Source organism: Labeo rohita, chromosome 9, assembly GCF_022985175.1.
Source record: "Labeo rohita strain BAU-BD-2019 chromosome 9, IGBB_LRoh.1.0, whole genome shotgun sequence".
NCBI lineage: Eukaryota > Metazoa > Chordata > Actinopteri > Cypriniformes > Cyprinidae > Labeo > Labeo rohita.
This window is the reverse complement of record NC_066877.1, coordinates 33621621-33638397: the sequence shown is the minus strand read 5'-3', so window position 1 is coordinate 33638397 and position 16777 is coordinate 33621621.

The window sequence follows — 16777 nt, the reverse complement described above, 5'->3', positions numbered from 1 at the left end:
TATATGAATGTATTTGTGTGTGTGTGTATGTGCATTTATTTGCATTTAGTTCTGCTGTACTCGACCCACAGAACACCTGCGACCCTCCGGTTAAAGAGAAACGATTGAGATATTGAAGAGATCTCAATTGTGATTTGTTTTTTATTTCTTATAGTAGGAACAGAGCAAGTACAAGTGAGCCAGAGATGGAGGAAAGTGAATCGGCGAGGGAACAAAGAGAAAACACTTGAGGCGATCATTGCTGGCAGAGAGCTGGCAGCTCCTGTGCTTTCTTTCCCGTTTTTTTTCCTTTTCTTTTTTTCCTGTAATTTTAAAATGTTTCCCTCCACCTCCAGCAAAGTGCAATAACAGTGTACAGATTGCTTATGTCATCACATTTTGACAAACCTCCCAATCCAATTTGACCTTCATTTTCACCCATCTGCTTCCCCTTTATTTCACCGTTCCAGCAGTCTTTTTCTTTCTATTTCTCCAGATTTCCCTTCCTGTCATTCGGTCGTTCCATTCTAATTCCTCCTTTTCTTGTCAGTAAAGCTAATTTTGTTTTCATAGCCTTTCATGTCTCATACATACATTTTTCATGAAGTTAATGTTCAGTTTTCAGAGCCTGTGATATGCAAACATAAACCTGAACACTCATTAGACAACTGGGTTCAATTATTTCCAAATGTACTCCATTGGCAAACAGGTTGAACTGTTGGCATCCATGTTTCTTGTTTGGAGACCAAAATGCTGCAGTGTTTATCACTTCATTTCAACCATCACATTTTCAGGACTTGGATGTAATGTCTGTTTACACTTAGCCAGAAACAATTTGATTGAACAGTATACTTAAGATGTTGCTGTCGAAAATAATGGTGTGTTTTCTGAATTACAGGTGTGATTTCTGATGGCCAACTGAGAATACAGACTCTGAAGAGCTCAAGCAGACACACAAGATCCATTTTAAGGCATCATAAGTGCGTTCCCATCATGAAGGCTACTGCAAAAGGTAACTAACGTATCAAATATACCTTCTCTTAGCATTTCATTTATCCTTTGCAGACAGAGTGATCTAATAATTCAATTAGAAATGGACAGTTTACCCAATATTTGTTTGTGCTTCCTTTTCTCTTACTTTCTTCCTTTTTTTTGCTTATGGAATGTTAAAGTGATGCCTTTTTGTAGACCAACCTGACAAAAACCCAATACTTTTTCCCCATTTGCTTTAGGATTATTGTAGAAAATATGCTCTGTGACCAACACAAGTTTATGATTATGATTCACCTAGATCATTTTCACAAGTTGACACAACTTTTATTAATTTTGAAGCCTAAATGTATACAGCAGAAGCAGGGTTATTAACTAAAACTAAAACAAAAAAAAACATAAAAAACATGTTTACTTGAATTAAATTACACATTAACTGAAAAAATGTTATAAAACAAAATACACAAAAAATAATAAAAATGACAAAAAAAAAACTAAACAAATTACTAAAATTTAAAATTAGAACGAAAGCAGTAAATATAAAGATACAATATTTTTATTTTATTTTTGTGATTAGAAAAGATGTAAGTTTAATTGAGAAAAAAGATGTTGTTTTAACTAAAACATCTCGTTATTATGAGTAAAGATGTCGTTTTAACAAGAAAAAGATGTAATTTTAATGACATAACATCTTATTACGATAAAACATTTAGTTAAAATGACAACACCTTGTTATTATGAGAAAAAATGTTGTTTTAATGACAGAATCTCACTATGAGAAAAGATGTTGCTGAAATGTCATAACATCTCGCTATTATGAGAAAAGATGTTGTTTTAACGACATATCATGTTATTGTGAGAAAAGGTAGTTTTAATGACAACATCTCATTATTATGAAAAATATGTAATTTTAACGAGAACATCTTGTTATTACAAAAAAGTCATTTTAACGACATATAACGTTATTGCGAGAAAAGATGTAGTCTTAATGACAACATTTTGTTATTGCGAGAAAAGACGTTAAAACGTCATAACATCTCGCTATTATGAGAAAAGATGTTTTAATAAGGAAATATGTTGTTTTAATAACGTTATTACGAGAAAAAGATGTCCTTGTTTAATGACATCACATCACATTATTATAAGAAAAGATGTAATTTTAGCAAGAAAAAGATGTTTTAATGACGTTACGTTATTGTGAGTAAAGATGTCGTTTTAATGACAGAACATCTTATTATGAGAAAAGATGTTAAAACGTCATAACATCTCGCTATTATGATAAAAGATTTAGAAAAAAAAAAGTTTTATATTACGTGAAAGATTTTTTAATGACATCACATCACATTATTACGAGAAAAGATAATTTTAGTGTGGAAAAAGATGTTTTAACGACATGTTATTGTGAGTAAAGATGTAGTTTTAATGACAACATCTCGTTATTGTGAGAAAAATGTCATAAAAATGTCATATCTATGAGAAAAGATGTTTTAATGAGAAAAGGATGTTTTAATGTCATACTTTATCACCTTATTGCGAGAAAAGATGTAGTTTTAATTACATGACATCTTGTTATTACGAGAAAATATGTTAAAATGTCATAACGTCTCGCTATGATGAAAAAATATGTCGTTTTAATGGGAAAAAGGTGTTGTTTTAATGACATACAGTATCACATTATTACAAGAAAAGATGTCATTTTAACGACATAACATTACATTATTACGAAAAAATGACTAGGATTATTTTGACATAATTGAGTGGAAAAAATAATATGTGTGTGGCAGCAATGCATCACTGTATTATTTCATCTAGTGGTCCTTTAATTTTACAGACATTTCTGTTAACTCTAAAACACAATGCAATTCTATGTAAAATAGAATTCAAAATAGAGGTAAAACCTGTAAAAATTAAATATACAAAATTTCTTCAAATTAATATAGTACATTGTGCTCTATTTTTACCATTTTTTTTAGGCTGTAAGTGAACTACAGCAAGTCACTAAGCTTCTGACGTCTCTTGCAAACTTCATTTAAACTCAAGTTTTAAAGAGAGCTAAAATAATATAAAAAAAGTGTGATTGTAAACACAACAAGGCTGTGAAAGCAACTAGTTAATGTCCCAGATATCCTTTGTAGTCCCTTTTAGCCACTTGTTATCAGCCGCCTAATTCAAGACACATAAAAACACATTAAAAAAAAAAAAAAAATAAATAAAACATGAGTTGGGTATTTCTGATGTATTTTATGTTGTAGAATAAAATGTAGAATGAAAATATTTTGAGTTTAGTGTTAAACACACTTTATTTCAGGCATTAAAAACCCTCTAAAATCCACTGACTTCAGGACAATTGAACCAGAAGTGCAAAAATGCAATTAGTTTCCGGGTTGTTATTTTTAGTATTACAAATTCTACTGAAGTTAACTGAAAAACTAGTCACATATAAGGCTTCATTTCAGTTAGGATGTTTTCTTATAAAGCAGCTGCCTGTGTAGGCCATAGACAGCAAGCCAACTCACTAAGTCTCTACACTGGCAGTCCAGATGTGATATTTAATATTTCTCTCCATGAATTGTCATTTGAAGTGTGTGTGGGACTATATTAGCTCAGGTTTGGTATGAGTCAATCACTCATCTGAGGCAGCGATATCTGATTTTCATGTGTGATAAACAGAGCAGCGTGAGAAAACGAGCGGCGCTTCCCATATCAAACAGACGCCTGTTTGCGTTGCGATCGTTGTGCGAAACACTCAGCGGGGGAGATGGAGACTGACATTTACCTGTGATTCTTCCAGTCGGGCCTGAAATGACAGAGTGCGTAATATGTTCAGGCCCTCAAAAAATGCCACTTCAGATCTGGAATCAATTTGCATTTCCCCCGAGCCCGGATAACACAGGCCTGTCAGAGGAGGATTTAGATCCGCCATCAATAATGATGTTACGGGAGAGGTTTGCGGAGGGGAGAGGGATCAAATTGAAAGACTGATGCTATATGTTTCAAATGATTGCCCTGTGAGCCGCGTGTTTATGTGTGTGCGCGCGTGCGGTTATTGGACTCGCAAGCATAACGCACCCTATTAGCTCCTCTTGTTCTTTGCTGGAGGTTAAGAATAGCTGGAAAAGATGCGTTACAACTAAGAGATGAACAGGGAAGGTGTACAAGCACAACAGTGGATAGCCACTTCAACAGAGGCTTTTGTTCTGGAAGTGAAACACTCATCAGTGTTACATTAGAATCACTGAGATACTATTAGAATCACTATTTTGCATTTTCATTTTCATTTTAAAGTTTTAGTAATTTAGTTGTGTTTTGTCAGTTTTATTGTTTATAGTTTTTAGAAAAAATGTCTATAGTTTTGATTAACTTTATTTAAGTTGTAGTTATTTTAGTATGTCAAGGTAAACTATATAAAAATAAGAAAAGTTACTTTGGGAACTAGCTAAAAGTATAAAGTATTTAAAAATATATATTTTTAATTTATATATTTATAAATTTTATATTTATAAAATACATAATTATTTTAAAATATATAAATATTATCTGCTTTTATGATAAAAAAACCCATAAGATACTATTATAGCTTTTTTGTTTAAATTTATAGACTTTTTGTATTTTCAGTTTTTATTTTAATTTCAAGGTTTTCGTAATTTTGTTGTGTTTTGTCTTTTTTTTTTTTTTATAAAATATAGTATTTGTTTAAAAATATTTTAGTATTAGTTATTTTAGTATGTCAAGTTAAACTACATTTGGCAACTAGCTGAAATAAAATAAGTTTACATTTTTTTTTATATATTCTCTTTTTATATAGTTTTGATATATTTATGGTTTTAGTTTTAGTGAACTATATTAACCCTGCTAATTATATATATATGTGTAATTATATATATATATATATATATATATATATATATATATTATCTATTTCTTTTATGATAAACCATTAAATAAAACACTCATCAATGTTATTTTTAAAATCATTGGGATATTATTATAGCTTTTTTATTATTATTAATATTTTTAGAATTTTTGCTTTCAGTTTTCATTTAAAAAAAAGTTTCAAAGTTTTAGTAATTTCGTTGTGCTCCTTCATTTTAATTAGATATGGTTTTTGTTTAAAAATATTTTAGTTCTAGTTATTTTAATATGTCAAGTTTAACTGCATAAAAATGAGAAAGGTTTTTGGCAACTAGCTGAAATAAAATAAGTTTTCATTTTTTTAATATTATTTTTTGATATTATTAATTGATTGATGGTTTTAGTTAACTATATTAACCTTGCTAATCATCCTATAAAGTACATTGTATCCACATCATGATTATTATTATTATTATTATTATTATTATTATTATTATTATTGTATTATTGTTTTTATGTATTTATTTAGCATTTTTTACTTGAATGTGCAAGGCTTTCAGACTTGTTATTTTATCTGTACCTAAACAGTCGATTAATGTTGCAAACTGGTATATGTTATCATATGTTTACTTTATAATAATAATTATAAACACATTGGTTTATAGCACAAAATATGTGTACTTTATTTACCTATAGCAGCTAAGTGGATAAAATATATATATATTTTTTTTTTCAAACAAACACAAATATTTAAGAGTGAATGGAGACTCGATTGCTGAATTCACACAGTTTGAGGATTTCTCCTCAGTTTTGCAAATAAACAAATTTAAAACGATAATGTGTGTCTTCTAAGCAAATATCATCACTTAACATTCCTGCGCTTGCAACACCAAGGTCGTGTATAATGTATACTTTGAATGCAGTGCAAGTCATTTTGAATAAAAGCGTCTGCTGGATAAAATGCATAAACGTAACTTAAAATCATGGTCACAGTAGGTCTGGTTTGAAAGGTTTATATTTTAGCTCTAAAATCAATTCCACTGTGAGGAAAATGAATGGGGTTTGGTCTTCTGGAACCTCACAGTCGCGCTTCATAGAAAAAGTAGGGAGTAATTATTAATAATTAAACAGCGGGAAAACAATAACCAGAGATTCTTTTGCTCTCTTACACCAGTTTCTATATTTGAGATGACCTACAATCAATAGAAGTGCTAAGTATTACAGTCAATTAGGGATTTCCAAATAGTAATTAAGATATTAATAAAATCTACGCTATCAGAGTTTGAGCTGGAATGCTGTAACAACTTCATTTATTGTTGTAATTAATATGTTACTTGGATATTCGAGTCTTATTTAAAAAAAAAAAAAAAAAAAAAACGGATAATTGCCACTGAATTAGAACAGAAAATTGTGTCACTCTACAGATCAAGAAAAAGCGGCTTTATTAAGACATAACTTTTAAATAATGGGCCACTCTTTGGTTTCTTGACATTAATGAGGATATTTATTGCGCAGTGGCAGAGGAACAGGTATCAGCTGTTATCAGCACATCATTAAGTTCTTCCAGAGCTGCCGTCCTCAGCACGCTAAAGGGGAACTACATGACACTTTGGCCACTTTGTGAAAATGTGCAGCCAATGAGAGATGATGATATGATTATCTGGCATGTTCCATCTTATGCGGTGGGGGTTGTCCTTGTGTAAATATATATGTGAAATGACAGGGACAGGAAGCTGACCTCAAGCCATCGGTGTTTGGATGGATATCATTGCTGGGCTCTTATCGGTGTGAGATTGGGATGAACCATTTTGGGGGGGGGGAAATGAGTGAGAATCAGTTGTTGTTTGCTGAAAAATCTACTCACACTTTAGGCCGTGCAAGATGTAGATGAGTTTGTTTCTTCATCAGATTTGGAGAAATGTAGCATTACGTCACTTTTTCATCAATGAATCCTTTGCCGTCAGAATGAGAGTCCAAACAGCTGATAAAAACATCCCAATAATCCACACCACAACAGTCAATCAATTAACATCCTAAAAAAGCATAAAGCTGCATGTTTGTAAGAAACAAATCCATCAAGACATGTTTAACTTCAAACCATTTCAGCTAAAATACAAGTCCTCTATCTATATTGCTTTCTCTCTAGTGCACTTGATGATCTATATGCTAGTATTGACACTGATAAAATTCACTTTTAGCAGATTTTTTTAGAAAATGGACAAAAATGCTTCTTTACTCTGTCTGCACTGCTCAGATTTCTGTCCAATCAGATGCTGCGTTGAATGAGAATGTCCCTCCCCTAATACCAGTTACCAGTTAGAAAGGAGTGTCTGAATATGTAGGATGAGTCCTTCAGTGTGCACAGAAATTAAAAACTGCACTCATTTAATGAGGTTTTTAATTGCACCTAGCAGGTTATTACTATGAAAGCCCATATCCGCTACAGAAACAATGAAAATTTTTATCTTATAATTCTTATAATAACTTTTTTCTCACAATTATAAATTTATATCACAATTCTGATTTTTCACATGATTTGTTTTCGCAACTGCGAGGTAAATATTCTTTTTATCTCACAATTTATCAAACAATTGTGACTTTTTTTCACAATTATGAGTTTATTTCACAATTTTGCTTTTTTGCACAATTTTTCTTCGCAATTGCAAGAAAAAAGTTCTTTTTAATCTCACAATTTATTACACAATTCTCACTTTTTTTCTCACAATTATGAGTTTATATCAGTTTTTTGCACTATTTTTCTTTGCAATTGTGAGAAAAGTTTTTTTTATCTCAATTTATCAAACAATTCTCATTTTTTTCTTACAATTGAATTTATATCACAATTCAGATTTTTTTTTTTTTTTTTTTTACAATTTTTCTTTGCACTTACAAGAAAAAAGTTCTTTTTATCTCACAATTTATCACAATTCTCACTTTTTTCTCACAATTATGAGTTTATATCACAATTCAGATTTTCTGCACTATTTTTCTTTGCAATTGTGAGAAAGTTTTTTTTATCTCAATTTATCAAACAATCCTTATTTTTTCTCACAATTATGAGTTTATATCACAATTCCGATTTTTTTGCAGTAATTTTTTTTTGCAACTTACAAGGAAAAAAAGTTTTTATCTGACAATTGATCACACAATTCTCACTTTTTATCTCACAATTTTGACTTTTTTCTCACAATTATAAATTTTTCTTTACATAATTTGTTTTCGCAATTGCGAGGAAAAAGCTTCTCTTACAATTTATCAAAAAATCTGACTTTTTTCTTGCAATTATGAGTTTATATCACAATTCTGATTTTTTGCACTATTTCTCTTTGCAATTGTGAGAAAAAAGGTTTTTTTTTATGTCAATTTATCACACAATTCTCATTTTTTTCTTACAATTAAGTTAATATCACATATTAATATTCTTTGCAAAAAAAAAAAAAAAAAAAGACATCGTAAGCTGAATAAATGAGCTTTCCATCGATGTATGGTTTGTTCGGATAGAACAATATTTGGCTGAGATACAACTATTTCACTATATGGAATCTGAGGGTGCAAAAAATTCAAAATATTGGGAAAATCGCACTTAAAGTTTTCCAAATGAAGTTCTTTGCAATGCATATTACTAATCAAAAATTAAGTTTTGATATATTTACAGTAGGAAATTTACAAAATATCTTCATGGAACATGATCTTTACTTAATTTCCTAATGATTTTTGGCATAAAAGAAAAATCTATCATTTTGACCCATACAGTGTATTTTTGGCTATTGCTACAAATATAACCCAGCGACTTAAGACTGGTTTTGTGGTCCAGGGTCACATATTATATTTATTCCATAGCGAGATGTAAACTCTGATTTCTGAGAATAAAAAGAATTGTGGGATATAAACTTGAAATTGCAAGAAAAAAGACATAATTCTTAGTTTATTCTCATAATTCTGGCATTTTGTCTGAGAAATGCTATTCTTTCAAGTCCGAATTGTAAGATCAAAAAGTTTAAATCAAAAAGCAATTCAACTTGATGCTCTAAAATAACTAAAACTAAATTAAAAAAGGAACAAAAATACAAAAATTAAAATGAAGATGGAAATATAACTATATAAATGATTTGAAAATATTCAGAAACTCAATGATACTAAAATAGAATGGCATCAAGTCAACTCAAGTACAACATGCTGTTTACGTTCATAGCTAGTATCGTTCCTGTAGACACAGGAAGCAGAACTCATCTCTATTTTAAACTCCTCCCCCGAAAGCAACCGGCAGGTATTCTGGCCGATCGGCGAGGCTAAGCGAGGTTGACGTCAAACACATCTATACACATCGCAACCGCTGCCATCTCAACTCTCTCAAAATTCAGCAGGTTGACCTTTTGACCCTTACCCAGACACCTCTTCTCCTCCATGATGGAGGAGTGAAGGTTGTGCGTTTTTAACTCTATGCAGCGAAGTCAAGTGCTAATTGGAGGTGGGCAGTTTGGCGGTTTGACTGGAGGCCACAGCCACCTGCTCTCGCTCTCTCTCTGCAAACACACACGCACACGTTCTCACGTTCTGCATGCACTTACGCCTTTGCTCACTCAGTCAGTCCTGCCTGCAGCTAGACAGCAGCCTCTGTGGTCTCGCATCCCTGTTTGGACCGAGTAGCTATTCCATATCGATTTTTTTGGAAGCTCTTTAAATGCATTTATAAATGCACGAGTGTGAGAGTGTAGTCTGTTTCTCTCGGCACTCCACAAACGCTTTCTTTGTTTCCTGCTTTCTATAGGAATGTATAAACATATGAAGAGTTCAGATGCAAAAGCCCCTAAATCCATCTGACTTATTTCTTTAAAATTAGCATTCCTTCCTGGCTACTTTGTATAGGTTTCTACGTAAGTACTGGTGCTTCTGATTGGGCTGAGGCTGGAATTTAGTGAGTTTGAAGTAAAAGTATATGATGGACATATAATATGTGTCAGGAGCATTCACTCAGTATCATTTTCTCATTTTTGACCGAGATGGCTTTTAGCTGGTTTTACATCTGAACTCTTCATATATACAACACTAACATATATATAAGTGTATTTAGGTGAATATTACAAAATCTATCAAGAACATTTCTGGGTCAAATCAATCAGTCAGTCAATCAAGCAAGCAATATTTTCTCCCCCCGAAACTTACTTCTAGAAACAGACTTGATTTTCTTAATATAACAGCCTAATGTCTTAAAACCTAATGCAAAAGGAGAAATTAATGACAATAAAAAAAAATTAAAATTCAATAGCAGTCAAAAAGATATTTTATGTTTTTTAAAGAAGTAATAAATGTTTTCTATTTGAATTTATTATAAAATGTAAAGATTTATATTTCAGATAAATGATTCATCAAAGAAACCTGAAAAAATTCTACTCAGCTGTTTTCAACATAATAATAATAATAATAGTAATAATAAATGTTTTTTGAGCAGCAAATTAGAATATTAGAATGATTTCTGAAGGATTGTATGACTGGAGTAAGGATGCAATAAATTCAGCTTTGAAATCACAGGAATAAATTACATTTTAAATCATATTCAAATAGAAAACAGTTATTTTAAATAGTAAAAATATTTCAAAATGTGTAACTGTTTTTGCTGTACTTTGGATCAAATAAATGCAGACTTGGTGAGCAGGAGAGACTTCTTTAAAAAACATTGACTGGTACTGTATATATTTTTATAATTATTGAAAAGTTTGTATATTATTAATAAAAATAAAAATAAAGACAGATTTTTAAAATTTATTTTTAAAAGTTTTTAAAAAAAATGCATAATGCATTGAGAAATTTTAAATAATGGCATTATTGTTCTAATTAGAATGGCATCATTTGCATTATTTTTCTTTCATTACTGTAATAATACTTTTACAGTTTTTTTAATCTGCATAAAGGCAGTACAACAAATACTACTATGACTGCTAAACAATTTAAAATCTTTAATATATAACTTTGTATCATCTTAATGCAAAGCTATACACACACAAACACACATTATTATTGATAAATTGGTAAATGTGTGAATTATTAATTTAACCCAGTTTGGTCCTAAAATTGTAACGCAAACACACAAAATAATTTAATATTTTCAGGTTGACATTTGCTCAAATATATTTATCCCTTTTCCAGTTTTACAATAGCATACAATTTTATATATAGTTTATCATCACATGCTGCTAAAAATACAAAACATAAACCTTATGACATTGTTCAGAATGAGCATAATAAAACTGGCAAGTGCTAGAGAAAACATGCATGTGTTTGCAAACGTGCTGGAGAGCAAAAGAACGATTACGGGCACATTGTCAGATTTTATCAAGTAATTGCAGTAGTACTCAGATGTGGTAAGGCAAAGTACACATAAAAAGCATGCTCTTCTTTTTTTATATCATGCACTTACACACTTCACACACACACAAACCATTAACAAATCCTTCACTTTTTTTTTCCCTCCGAACACACACACAGAGAGAGGCGTCAGGGATTGTGTGTATGGCTTGTTAGAAATGAGGAGATAAAACTTAGCATAGTGCTCCCAATTAGTGCAGCAGTGACCATGCGCTGTCTCGGACTAACGCGCTCTCCTGACGGCACGCCGGAGACGGAGCGCGCAGACGAGCGCGGAGGGTGAGAGAGAGCGGTAGTGGAAGAAAAGAGGGTCGTGGGGGAGAGAGAGAAAAGAGAGAGAGAGAGAGATGAAAACGGCTTAAGCATTCACTCTGAGTAGAGAGACAGGTCCTATTAACATTTAACAGCATTTGTGCAACTTGGTGCGGAGGTTATGATGCAAATGAAGGAGAATTAAAAGTGGCCAGGGGTTTGGCATTGATGGATTGCAGTCTGGCAGCTCTCACACTTCCCAGTGTCCATCAGAGGCGATTACTATGTAATTAAAGCTTATTTCTGGACTCTCCGGCGCATAATTACTTTGTGAATGTAACCATCATCTAAAAGCTAGAGAAAACGCTTTAGCGTTTCGTTGGCCAGTCATTTCCGCCGGCTTGTGTCAGATATAGCCATCAGACGGTGCAAAAGAACTGTCACTTTTAATAAGAGGCAAAAAATTAAATGAAACAGTATGCTTATTACAGAAAAATTAGGCTTTCAAGAGTCCTTTCTGCGATTTGCATAATTTATTCTTTTTCTCCCCCCCACCTCCTCCTCGCCCGAAGCTTTAGGCAATTTCCCTCACATTTAAATCGATTGCACATTTAAGGCTACTTAAAGAAAATTATCACTTTGCATATTTTAATTGTTATGAAGGAAGTGATTTGAGAGAGGTCCGCGCCTCATCCTCTTGAGCGGCGCGTGTGTGCGCGGGAGAGACGCAGACAGAGACAGAGAGAAAGAGAGAGAGAGAGACACGCGGCGCGGGCGCTGCGGCGTCAGATAACCTCCGAGTTCACAGACTTTCCACTCCACTTTCATCAGAATGCTAATGAGGAAGCTAACGCTAGGACAAGTGGATCTTTGATATTTACAAAATAGGCCCTAATAACTCGAGTGTAATTTCTTTCACACAACTTTAGTTTTTCCCCTCTTTTCTTATCACCGCTTGTATTTCATTTCAGTTTTTTTTTTTTTTTTGGTTCAATTGGTTTTGGCCGGAAATAAAACAGAATAAAGTTCACAGACTTTCCACTTCACTTTCATCAGAATGCTAATGAGGATGCTAGCTCTAGTGGAGCTTTGATATTTACAACATTTAGCTCTTGATAACTGGAGACTAATTTGTTTTACGCAATTTTATTTTCTTTAGTTTTTTAATCGCCGTTTTTAAAAATTTCTATATTTTTTAATGTCTGTTTTGTGTATGTTTTGTTCAGAAATACCTACTTTTTACTTTCAGCAGAATGCTAATGAAGACACTAACTCTAAAGAATAATTACCAAATTTAGGTGTTAATAATGGAAGTATTATTTGTGTAACACATCTTTATTTTTCCTGTTACAAATTTTTAATTTTTTATTTGTGCAAGTATATGGGTTTTATCCAGTAATATCAACACTTTATTTTAATACATGCTAGCACTAGTAGAGCTTTGACATTTAGCTCCTAATAACTGGAGACTCATTTGTTTTAACAACTTTATTTTCCTGTTTTTTAATTACCATTTTTTTTTAATATGTATATATTTTTATATGCGTGTTTGTTTGTTTTTTTTTTTCAGAAAAATCTACTTTCTACTTTTATCAAAATGCTAATGAAGACACTAACACTAATGAATATTTATCCATTTTAGATCCTAATAACAGTCTAATTTGTTTTACACTACTTTATTTTTTCTATTAACATAACTGTATTTTCCTGTTTTTTAATCACCATTTTTTAAAATGTATACATTCATCAGTACGCCAAGGAAGACACTAACACTAATGAATATTTACCAAATTTAGGTCCTAATGACTCGAGTGTAATTTCTTTCACACAACTTTAGTTTTTCCCCTCTTTTCTTATCACCGCTTGTATTTCATTTCAGTTTTTTTTTTTTTTTTGTTCAATTGGTTTTGGCCGGAAATAAAACAGAATAAAGTTCACAGACTTTCCACTTCACTTTCATCAGAATGCTAATGAGGATGCTAGCTCTAGTGGAGCTTTGATATTTACAACATTTGGCTCTTGATAACTGGAGACTAATTTGTTTTACGCAATTTTATTTTCTTTAGTTTTTTAATCGCCGTTTTTAAAAATTTCTATATTTTTTAATGTCTGTTTTGTGTATGTTTTGTTCAGAAATATCTACTTTTCACTTTCATCAGAATGCTAATGAAGACACTAACTCAGAATAATTACCAAATTTAGGTGTTAATAATGGAAGTATAATTTGTGTAACATTTTTCCTGTTACAACTTTTTAATTTTTTATTTGTGCAAGTATATGGGTTTTATCTAGTAATATCAACACTTTATTTTAATACATGCTAGCACTAGTAGAGCTTTGACATTTAGCTCCTAATAACTGGAGACTCATTTGTTTTAACAACTTTATTTTCCTGTTTTTTCACCTTTTTTTTAAAATATGTATATATTTTTATATGCGTGTTTGGTTTTTTTTTCAGAAAAATCTACTTTCTACTTTTATCAAAATGCTAATGAAGACACTAACACAATAACATAACTGTATTTTCCTGTTTTTTAATCACCATTTTTTAAAATGTACACATTCATCAGTACGCCAAGGAAGACACTAACACTAATGAATATTTACCAAATTTAGGTCCTAATAACTGAAGTGGATCTTTGATATTTATAAAAAGACCCTAATAACTTGAGTGTAATTTCTTTCACACAACTTTAGTTTCCCCCCTCTTTTCTTATCACCGCACGGTTCAATTGGTTTTGGCCGGAAATAAAACAGAATAAAGTTCACAGACTTTCCACTTCATTTTTATCAGAATTGCTAATGAGGATGCTAGTGCTAGTGGAGCTTTGATATTTACAACATTTAGCTCCTAATAACGGGAGACAACAACTTTATTTTTCTGTTTTTTAATCACAGTTTTTTAAAATTTATATTTGTTTTATATGTGTGTTGGTTTTGTTCACAAATATCTACTTTCATCATAATGTTAATGAAGACACTAACGCGAATGAATATTTACCAATTTTAGGTCCTAATAACGGAAGTCTAATTTGTTTTACACAACTTTATTTTTCCTATTAACACAGTTTAATTTTTATACTTGTGTATGTATAGGGCTGGGCGATAATTCGTTAACGATAATTATCGCGATATAATTTTCCTCGATAAAACGATATGAATAGTTCGATAAATGTTCAGTATAATTTTTATGTGCCAAAAGTGGAACGAAACAGAGCGACTCATTTGAATCGCCCCACACAGACCATTTATCCGCTGGGACCAAAGTTTAAACTGCTGCGCTGCGCGAGCTGTCTAGAGAAAATGCATTTATCTCGATGCAGCGCGGGCGCACCTGGAAAAACGCGATGTGTGAACGGCTCCGTCATGCGAGCACTAAACAGCGCTGTGAGATCCAGTGTGAAACACCTGAATTCAGCAATGAACACAAATGACTCTGTGATTCAAACTAGTTTAAAGCTGTGTGCAACGAGACAGTCAGAAGGCTTCTTTAATCTACACATCGCCATCATTTACCATGAATTTACTGTAGTAATGCTCACTGCACCGTGGTATTGTGGCAGCAATGTGGGATATTCACACTGAATTTTATTACAGGAGTAATGGAATATAATTATAGTATGTGTGTATTTGTGATTAAGCTATTTATACTGAATGTTTTTACACCACTGTTTTTCATACAAATAGGCTACCTATAAAACCACGTAGTTATATTTTTACCATGGTATTAAGGTACCATTATGTGTGGTTTTAACTGTGTTTGTCATGATTTAAAATGTATGATTGCTACTATGGGAGACCAATGCTTAATTAAAAAAAAAAAAAACTGGGTCAGAATAAATTTAACCATATAAAACTGAGGTTGCTAATTTTTTTTTACAGATGTTATTGATTAATAATGAACAAAAAATGACCTCTGCATCCTCAAGCTACTATCAAGCTGCTATGTGCATTTCTAAGAGACAAAACAAGTGATATTATTATTATTATCATCATTATCGTTATCAGACAACCCAAACCTGTTTCTTGATTTGAAACAATATAAACAATATAACAATAAATGTTTCTATTTAGATATTTATTTTGTTAAGGAAAATTAATGGTCTGGTTTCTACAACTTTCACTTTGGAGCAAAAATCTGACTTTAAACGTGAAAGAAATACAGATTTGGCATTTATCGTGATAATTATCGATATCGACTGATATGAAAAAAATTATTGTGATAATTTTTTTGCCCATATCGCCCAGCCCTATGTATGTATATGGGTTTTTATCCAGTAACATCTACAGACTTTTCACTTTATTTTCATCAGAATGCTAATGAGGATACTAACGCTACTGAAGCCTTGATATTTACTACATTTAACTCTTAATAACTGAGACTAATTTGTTTTGCACAACTTTATTTTCCTGTTTTTTTTAATCACCATTTTTTTTTTATTATTTATATATATCTATAAATTTATGTGTGTTGGTTTTGTTCAGAAATATCTACTTTCCACCTTCATCATGATGCTAATGAAGACAGCCCTAATAACTTGAGTGTAATTTCTTTCACACAACTTTAGTTTTTCCCCTCTTTCCTTATCACTGCTTGTACTTAATTTCAATTTTTTTTGGGCTCAGTTGGTTTTGGCCGGAAATAAAACCGAATAAAGTTCACAGACTTTCCACTTCACTTTCATCAGAATGCTAATGAGGATGCTAGCGCTACTGGAGCTTTGATATTTACAACATTTAGCTCCTAATAACTGGAGACTAATTTGTCTTAACTTTATTTTTCTATTTTTTAATCACCATTTGTAATTTTTATGTGTGTTGGTTCTGTTCAGAAATATCTAGACTTTTCTCTTTCATCATAATGCTAATGAAGACACTAACGCTAATGAATATTTACCAATTTTAGGTCCTAATAACAGAAGTCTAATTTGTTTTACACAACTTTATTTTCCCTATTAACACTGTTTAATTTGTATATTTGTGTATGTATGTGGGTTTTTATCCAGTAACATCTACAGACTTTCCACTTTATTTTCATCAGAACGCTAATGAGGATGCTAGCGCTACTAAAGCTTTGATATTTACAACATTTAGCTCTTAATAACTGAGACTAATTTGTTTTGCACAACTTTATTTTCCTGTTTTTTAATCACCATTTATTTATATATATAGGGGATAGGGGATAGACAATATCGTTTGGTCAGTATAAAATCTATAGAAGTCTATGGAAAGTCCCCACAATTCACAAAAACAAACGTGTGTGTGTGTGTGTGTGTGTTGGTTCACAAATATCTACTTTCATCAGAATGCTAATGAAGACACTAACGCTAATGAACATTTA